The sequence below is a fragment of the Dreissena polymorpha genome, chromosome 1 (genome assembly GCF_020536995.1).
Source record: "Dreissena polymorpha isolate Duluth1 chromosome 1, UMN_Dpol_1.0, whole genome shotgun sequence".
NCBI lineage: Eukaryota > Metazoa > Mollusca > Bivalvia > Myida > Dreissenidae > Dreissena > Dreissena polymorpha.
In genome coordinates, this window is record NC_068355.1 from 20,209,617 (window position 1) to 20,219,134 (window position 9,518).

General features: G+C 33.7%; 1 long non-coding RNA gene across 1 annotated transcript; it reads left to right on the plus strand.

The window, feature by feature from the left end:
- Nucleotides 1-8,579, plus strand: LOC127873432 (uncharacterized). The gene is made up of 2 exons (XR_008046149.1): nt 1-4,954; nt 5,100-8,579. It is a non-coding gene; the product is annotated as an uncharacterized LOC127873432 (long non-coding RNA).
- The last annotated feature ends 939 nt before the right edge of the window (nt 8,580-9,518 follow it).

Consider the following 9,518-nt stretch of genomic DNA (forward strand, 5'->3'; position numbering starts at 1 on the left):
AACACTCTAGAGGCCACATTTATTGTCTGATCTTCATGAAACTTTGTAAGAAGATTCATCCTAATAATATCTTAGACGAGTTCGAAAATGATGCTGGTTGGTTGAAAAACGTGGCCGCCAGGGGGCAGGGCATATAGTAAAACCTTGTTAATACTCTAGAGGCCACATTAATTTTCTGATCTTCATGGAACTTGCTTGGAAGATTTGTCCCAAAGATATCTTGGATGAGTTCTAAAATGGTTTAGGTTGCTTTAAAAACATGACCACCAGGGGGCGGGGCATTTTTCCTTATATGGCTATAGTAAAATCTTGTTAACACTCTAGAGACCACATTTATTGTCCCGATCTTCATGAAACTTGGTCAGAAGATTCATCCCAATAATATCTTGGACCAGTTCAAAAATGATGCCGTTTAGTTGAAAAACATGGCCGCCAGGGGGCGGGGCATTTTTCCATATATGGCTATAGTAAAACCTTGTTAACACTCTAGAGGTCACATTTATTTTCCGATCTTCATGAAACTTGGTGAGAATATTTGTCCATATGATATCTTGGTTGAGTTTTAAAATGGTTTCAGTTGCTTTAAAAACATGCCCACCAGGGGGCGGGGCATTTTTCCTTATATGGCTATATATGGCTATAGTAAAATTTTGTTAACACTCCAGAGACCACATTTATTGTCTGATCTTCATGAAACTTGGTCAGAAGATTCATGCCTATGATTCATGCCTATGATATCTTGGACGAGTTCAAAAATGATGCCGGTTGGTCGAAAAACATGGCCGCCAGGGGCGGTGTATTTTTCCTTATATGGCTATAGTAAAACCTTGTTAACACTTTAGAGGCCATGTTTATTTTCCGATCTACATGAAACTTGGTCAGAAGATTTGTCCAAATGATATCTTGGATGAGTGTGAACATTGTGTCAGTTGCTTTATAAACATGGCCATCAGTGGGCAGGGCATTTTTCCTAATATGGCTATATATTGCTTTAGTAAAACCTTATTAACACACTGAGAGGCCCCATTAATTGTCCGGGCCCGTATTCACCAACCGAGATTCTTAGACTTGAGAATAGAGAATAGACTTAGAACCAAGAAAAATGTGTTCAGTGTTTGAATATATACAGGCTTCCACTGGTGATTATGTCATTAACAAAATGTTCTATATGAAGAATAATATAGATAGAGGTGTTTACTGCAGAGTTTTACTCAATATTTAAGAAATTCTTGAATATTCTAATTTAAAGAATTTTCTTTATTCTTAGACTTAGGTCAAAGAATTGTTTGGTGAATACGGGCCCCGATCATCATGAAACTTGGTCACAAGATTTGTACCAATGATATCTTGGATGAGTTCGAAAATGGTTCCGGTTGGTGGAAAAACATGGCCGCCAAGGGGACGTGGCATTTTTCCTTGTATACCTATAGTAAAACCTTGTTAACACTCTAGAAGCCATATTTATTGTCCGATCATCATGAAAGTTTGTCAGAACATTTGACCCAATTATATCTTGGACAAGTTCGAAAATGGTTCCAGTTGCTTGAAAAACATGGCCACCAGGGGTGGGGCATTTTTCCTTATGTGGCTTCATGAATCTTCATGAAACTTTGTCAGAACATTTGTTTAAATGATATCTTGGATGTGTATGAAAATAGTTCTGGTCTGTTAAAAAAGTGGCTGTCTGGGTGTTCACTAGTCATAAAAGTTGGTGAGAACATTTTGTTCTAATGAACATCTTGGCTGCACAGAACAGGTCAGTTCCTTTCCTCTCAGGTGAGCGACTTTGGGCCTTTCAGGCCCTCTTGTTTAAAGATGTTTCTTGTTTAAGGTTTCCACTGAAAAAGTGGTCAATACGTTTTTCTGAATGGGAACAATGATTGATTGTCTTGGTAAGGCTTAAGTTATATTTGAAAAATCTTGAACAATGGATCCCATGGTAAATTGTCGTTGGTAGAACACTGTAACATTCTTGACCTAATTTTGAATTTAAAGACATTGGGCTCAAACGAAAGATTGCTGTTATCGTTCACAGGGATCGGAACACATGTTGATTTTGATCACAATTCATACTGGTGACTTTGCATATGTTAAATGTGAGTTTAAAAAGGTTTTCATAAATAAATATTGTTACTAAGTTTCAGATGGTGCTTATTTGAATAAAGCCTGCTGTTCTCAGAGTGTTGCTATTTTGTGTAAGTGCATTTTGGGTATGACATCAAATTGTATATTTAAGAATTGTTAACTTTTTTCATATGATAAAATATAATTATTATCATTAAAAAATCTCATATACATGTATTTATGGAGATCTGTTAAGTTTGTGAACAAATGTGAACTTTTTAAATTATTGACCAAGTTAATGATTTAAAATGTTATTGAAGCTGACTGATCTACAAACAAAAATGGTTTTATTTTACTAATTGTTTTAATTTAGTTAGAACATTACTGACTGGAATCTTTAAAATGGTGAGAAATAGCTAAACATGAAACATGCTGTGCCCATTAAAAAATAATAAGTCTACTACTTTACTCAATAAAAAAGTAAAAACCTCATGTTAATATTATGATGAATGCTTATACTTGATTGGCAAACACTCAATTAGTACCATTTAAATGAACCAATGAAGAAGAGATCACTTATATCATCATTGTTTTGGTATTTTGTTTAAGAAAATATAACATTACATATTATACCATATCCATGACAATTTCATACGTTTTGAGTTTGATTTTTTCCTGATTTGTGGAAATCAGGGAAAAAAATTCTTTTTCAAAATTATGTAATTTTTCAGGTGAGGAATAAACTGACTTGTATCAATGACTTGCAGTAGGTGGTTTGAACTTGAAATAAAAAATCTGTAAACTAAACGTATTGGTAAGTTCTCAGTTTCAAAATGATCCAAGATTTTCTATATGATCGAATTATGCTGTTGATAGACCAGTTTCTTTTACATGTGACATTATACAGTAACATTAAATATTTGACACGTATAAATATGTGTCTTGTTCTGAGAAAACTGGGCATAATGCATGTGCGTACAGTGTTGTCCCAGAGTAGCCTGTGCAGTCCGCACAGGCTAATCTGGGACAACACTTTACACTTTTATGACATTTTTTGTCATAAAAGTCTCCTCTTAGCAAAAATTTAATTTAGGCAAAAAGTGTCGTTCCTGATTAGCCTGTGGACTGCACATGCTAATCTGGGACAACCCTTTACGCACATGCATTATGCCCAGTGTTCTCAGAACACGACACATATTTACTCCACATTAGTTAGTCTTTCTGTTTTGTTAAAATATTTGACCGGCTTGCATAGTTTGAACACAAAAGTCATGATTCTTGCTGGTGTCGTATACTGTCTGTTAAAAGTAGATAGTTGTTATTTTTGTGTCTATTGTTGTGTTTGTGAAACCCGGTTCAATCATATCTATTATAATACATTCAGGTGAAAGAAGGAATAAAAAAAATATTTTGTGAAGTTTCCTTCAAAATATAGTGTCATGTTGTAAGATGACCATGTTCAAATACTCATTGATCTTGCAGAAACATTTTGGGGGGATTTATTGTTGCACTTAAGTATTTCATATCCATACATATTTTCAACAAATCACATGTGAGTTTGTGTTGTTTTGCTTTGTTCTGATAGCTATTATGTGTTTTGATTGTTAGATAATACATGCTAACATGTGCTCATTATTAAGCCTTTTTCACTCAAAAGCATCTGTTATTGTATTTTTTTTAAGGTATTTTGATATTTGGTTGACTCATGAATTCATATAAAAGCTGAGTATACAAATCACTGATTTGAAATAGAATGTGAATTAAATAGTTTACTGGCCAAGATAATGTTAACCAATAATGAAACAAAATCTATTGCAAAAATGCCTTATAATTAACTGGCATTGTCAAAATACAAATTGCATGTACACCATTTATTGTCTGGATGGTTCTTGTACATGTAGCAGTCACATTGATTGTTGCAATTAAATTATTTTTAAAAAGTTAATAGGGTAGTTTTATATCAAACAAAAATATCACAAATGTTAACTATGTTTTTTTCACTGCAACTCTTGCTAGTGATTTGAATGTATGTTGGCAATTATGTTTTGTTTGTGTCAATTGTTTATGCTTTATCCCTGTATGTTTTAAATCAAATGTTGGTTTTTGCCCATGGATCACAATTTGGATAGCATAATGATCCATGTCAATTGTTTACTTCCATATTTGTTAAAAATCTAAGTGCTTTCATCTACAAAATTGAAATTACATTCTGTAGCTGCACCTTGATGAGTTCTACAGGCCGCACCCATTTTTGGGTCACTAGGTCAAAGGTCAAGGTCACTGTGACCTCTAATATTCTTCTGACAAGCTTTCATTTATTCAAAACTGCACCCGCAGCCGAGCCTTGGCACCTGTTATGCGGTGCTCTTGTTTTTTTATATGTTATGATGTTAGAAATATATTTGTTATCAAACTTAAGCTTTTCAATAAACAAATCTTTCTACATGTTATGAGAAGTTTTGGAAAACATACTGTGTATGCACTATAAAACATGGTATATTCTGATTATTTGATCCATTGTTTGACAAATACTGATATCTACTAAGTATTATAGGACTGACGTTAGCACACTTAAAGTACAAAATTATTTACCTCAATCTTTAAGATGCTGTGATAATTAAGGTTAGTGGTTCCAAAGACATTTTTCCCAAAACAATTAAGATTTTTTCCAAAAAACTATGAATTATTTGAATAATTATTGTTATGCCCCCCTTCAAAAAAGAGGGGGTGTATTGCTTTGCACATGTCGGTCGGTCCGTCAGTCTGTCCGTTGGTTGGTCGGTCCACCAGATGGTTTCGGGATGATAACTCAAGAACGCTTAGGCCTAGGATCATGAAACTTCATAGTAACATTGATCATGACTGGCAGATGACCCCTATTGATTTTCAGGTCACTAGGTCAAAGGTCAAGGTCACAGTGATTCAAAATAGTAAAATGGTTTCCTGATGATAACTCAAGAATGCTAAGGCCTAGGAGCATGAAACTTCATAGGTACATTGATCATGACTGGCAGATGACCCCTATTGATATTCAGGTCACTAGGATAAAGGTCAAGGTAACAGTGACTCGAAACACTAAAATGGTTTCCGGATGATAACTCAAGAATGCTTACGCCTAGGATCATGAAACTTCATAGGTACATTGATCATGACTGGCAGATGACCCCTATCAATGATCAGGTCACTTGGTCAAAGATCAAGGTCACAGTGAATCAAAACAGTAAAATGGTTTCCTGATGATAACTTGAGAACTTTTAGGCCTAGGATCATGAAACTTCATAGGTACATTGATCATGACTGACAGATGACCCCTATTGATTTTCAGGTCACAAGGTCAAAGGTCAAGGTCACAGTGACAAAAAACGTATTCACACAATGGCTGCCACTACAACTGACAGCCCATATGGGGAGCATGCATGTTTTACAAACAGCCCTTGTTATCATTTCTTCTGCTACATTTTTCGTCTATTATGTTAATCAACTAATGTGATCAGAACATTTTCTTAGCTATGCCCCTCTTTGAAGAGAAAGGGGTATAGTTTTTTGCTGGATGTCAGTCGGTCTGTTTGTGTGTCTGTAGACCAGTTCATTTCAGATTAATAACTTGTCAACGAATTGACCGATTAGCTTGATACTTCTCTTGTGCATTGGCTTTGGACAGTAGATGACCTCTATTGACATTGGGGTCACTAGGTCAAAGGTCACTATCACACTAAGTGTGAAAATCGTTTTCGATCAATAACTCGTCAACAAATTGACCGATCGGCTTGATACTTCACATGTCTTTTGCCTTGAACAGTAGATGACTCCTATTGAAATTGGGGTCACTAAGTCAAAGGTCAAGGTCACTATCACACGAAGTGTGAAAATTGTTACTGATCAATAACTCGTAAACAAATTGACCAATTGGCTTGAGACTTCTCATGTGCATTGGCCTTGGACATTAGATTACCCCTATTGAAATTGGGGTCACTAGGTCGAAGGTAAAGGTAGCTGTTACAAACTTAGTGTGAGATCATTTCTGATCAATAATTCGTCAACTGATTCACCTATTGGTTTGATACCTCTCATGCATATTTGCTTTGGACAGTAGATGACTCCTATTTGGGGTCACTAGGTCAAAGGTCAAGGTCCCTGTCACAATAAGTGTGAACATTGTTTCCGATCAATTACTCATCAATAAATTGACCGATTGGCTTGATACATCACATGCCCATTGGCCTTGGACAGTGGATGAGCCCAGCTATTGAAAAATTGGGGTCACTAGTTTAAAGCCCTGTTTGGGGGGGCATATGTCTCCGACTGCGGAACTCTTGTTAAGAATAAATTAGCAATTCTATTATTTAAACATTAATTAATAATCTGTATGATACTTACTGTTGACACAAGTTATACCAATATCATATTTAAGATGAGATTTATGACAAATAGAAATATGTAGTACTAATACATTTATGAGCAACCTATTTTAAGGCCCCTGGGCATCATGTTTTTGATATACGGGTACATATTTTTTTTGGTGGTTCATTATTTTTTTATAAAGATGTAAATGTATTTTGGTAAAACGAATAACCTCCACCATGCTTGTCAGGGGAATTATTCAGGGTCTCTAATTTCTTTCCTGTAAAGGGGTTAATTAGGAGAAGTTGTAAGTCAAACATAGGCTCTCACTGTTTAACCATGAACATCATAGTATTCATGTTCTGTTTTAAGCTCACCTGAACACAATTAGCACTCATGGGGAGCTCTTGGGATATCTCTGCACCAGTCACATTCACTGAAACCGCAAAGTTCATGGTTTTAATATTTGGTGCAGAACATTGAATAGTTTTTCTGGTCTAAGTTTGTTCAAATTATTCCTTGGGGTCAAACATAACCATGTCCCAAGGGTCTTTTAATTTACATAGAATTTAATAGAAAATATATTTAAAATCTAATTTTCTGTAACCATTAAGGTAAGGTGATCAATAATTGGTGTGAAACTTTGTTTTGTTCAAATTATGCCTCTTGGGTTCAAAAGTTGATCTACAGGCCCATACTCTTACTTGTTTTTGGATATGTTAATAGTAAAAACTTAAACTTGTTCTCATATGTTTTCACACAATATCAAAGCCGTGTCATACAGCACATACAAACTGGATAAAACCACATAATCTGCAGATAAAAGTTTATTTTCTTCATTTCTCAGGCGAACAACCTAGGACCTTTAGGCTGTCATTGGGAAGAATTTTGCTATAGATGTATTGAAAAATATATATTTAAAACATATTGAATAAAATTATATTTCTAATTTGTACAAATTATGGATATAAGAAACCATTAGTGGAAGAAACCTGTAAACTAAATGCTTAATTATTTAAGGGAAGTGCAATTAGCCAATAGAAGAATATTATCTTTTTATCAAACTTTTTTCAACAAACTTACCTTAAGCAATTTTAAATTGTAAAGTTGTTTTTAATTCACATGGTTATGTATAATACTTTTTTGTTACTTATTTATTTCATTCATGTGTTAGGGGCATTTGATTTGTGACAAAAATTACATTTATTATTTATATTCATTATTTATGTTGCTGTTACTTAAAGGGGTTAAGCGATGGAAATAGGAATAATGTAACAAGAAAAGAGAGACTGTATTCTGTGTTTTGACATAGCAAAAAAGGAAAAACAGACTCGGAAAAAATTATATTACTTAACATCATTCAATGTTTACTCCTTCAATGCCCCTAGCTGTACATGTTAGTTTTCTGCATATTGCTCAATTGCATAACAAATATACTGTTACTCACTTATTAAGCTATATATTTATCACTGTTATATATATATTGAACTGGGTCATTTATACTTATTACTTGCCATGAAAAGAGATTTACAACATTAATCACCTGTGAAAGATTTTTGCTCGTTATTGCTTTCCATTCCGTATGTTAGACAACATTTTTGTTGTTGAATTATGGTGTATCGAAAACTGTAAAATAAATCCTTCTATTTAGTTGTTCTATATTGTTGAATGTCTTTCTTATTTTGTCATTTTAAAATCTACTAAACAAACTGAAGGGGGATTGTAGTGGAAACATCATGAGAATCTTTCTGCCTGAATGTAGTCACCGACTTATTCAGAGGATTCTACACCTTTTAGCTCGACTATTATATATGAATTATATATAGTGGAGTTATCCTACTCATGTCAGCGTGAGCGAGAGCGTTGGAATGTTAAGTTTGCATACCACCTCAAATATTTTCTATGTTTCATGAGATAGTGCTTTTATATTTTGCAAATTAACACTGTATTATGTGAATTTGGAATAAGACATCAATTTGGGAATAAATTGTGTTTTATCAAAAGTGCATAATATGCAGTTTTATATGTTGTATTTATCTAGTTTGACAAATTATAATTAAAACAGATACTTGCATATATAATAGCAGCATTTAAATTGATTTTACTTCAAAAATTGATTTTTTATTAATTAAAAAAAAATCCTCATGAAATGAAACTGTGTCCGTGCCGCGCATGGACACGGTTTAAAAATACACTTAAAATGATAAAAATACAATCACTGTTAGTGAAAAAGTCATGGAAAATTGCTTATTAAGCTTAAATTATAGATGATATATTACAAAAATAAATGTAGATCATGAAATGAATAGTTTTGTTTGAGAAAATCACCAAACTGATGTCCATTCCCAGTTTGATGTCTTATTCCCAATTCACATAATACAGTGTTAAATTTCTTTACCAACATGACCCCAATCTATAAACAAAAGCATACAACTGTATCAAGCATTTTGTAAAAATTATGGCCCTTTTTCCACTTAGAATATGCATATTATTGATAAATTTATGTAAAATTGTGTGTACCACCTCAAATATTTTCTATGTCCCTTGACATATTGCTTTTATATTTTGCATACTTCTTTACCAACATGACCCCAATCTTTAGCAAGAGCAGACAACTGTATCAAACATTTTGTAAGAATTATGGCCCTTTTTCCACTTAGAATATGCATTTTATTGATAAATCTAATATGTTAACCAATAAATGCCTAGTTTACTCTCTAATCCTTCGAGTTTAGATCAATTTATTTCCAAAATTAGGGATGTCTAGTATATGTATTTGTATATTTAGAATAATTCTTACAGAAATTCCTTTTAGCAAACAGCACAGACCCTGCACGTCGTCTCATCTGTGTCTACGCTGTTTGCCAATATAGATTGTGAAAAATGTACCTAAACTCAAGAGTCGCCTATAATGTACAACTTCTTTAAAACATAAGCAATCAGTTTCAATAATGGTCCATTTCCAGTAAGAATATGACTATATTACCATGACCTTATTAAATATGAACAATTTCCCCATAATGGCTTACGTTAAACTGTAACGCACTTTGAATAGTCGAGTGCACTGTCTTCTGACAGCTCTTGTTAATTTATAACGCTCACTTTATCAATCA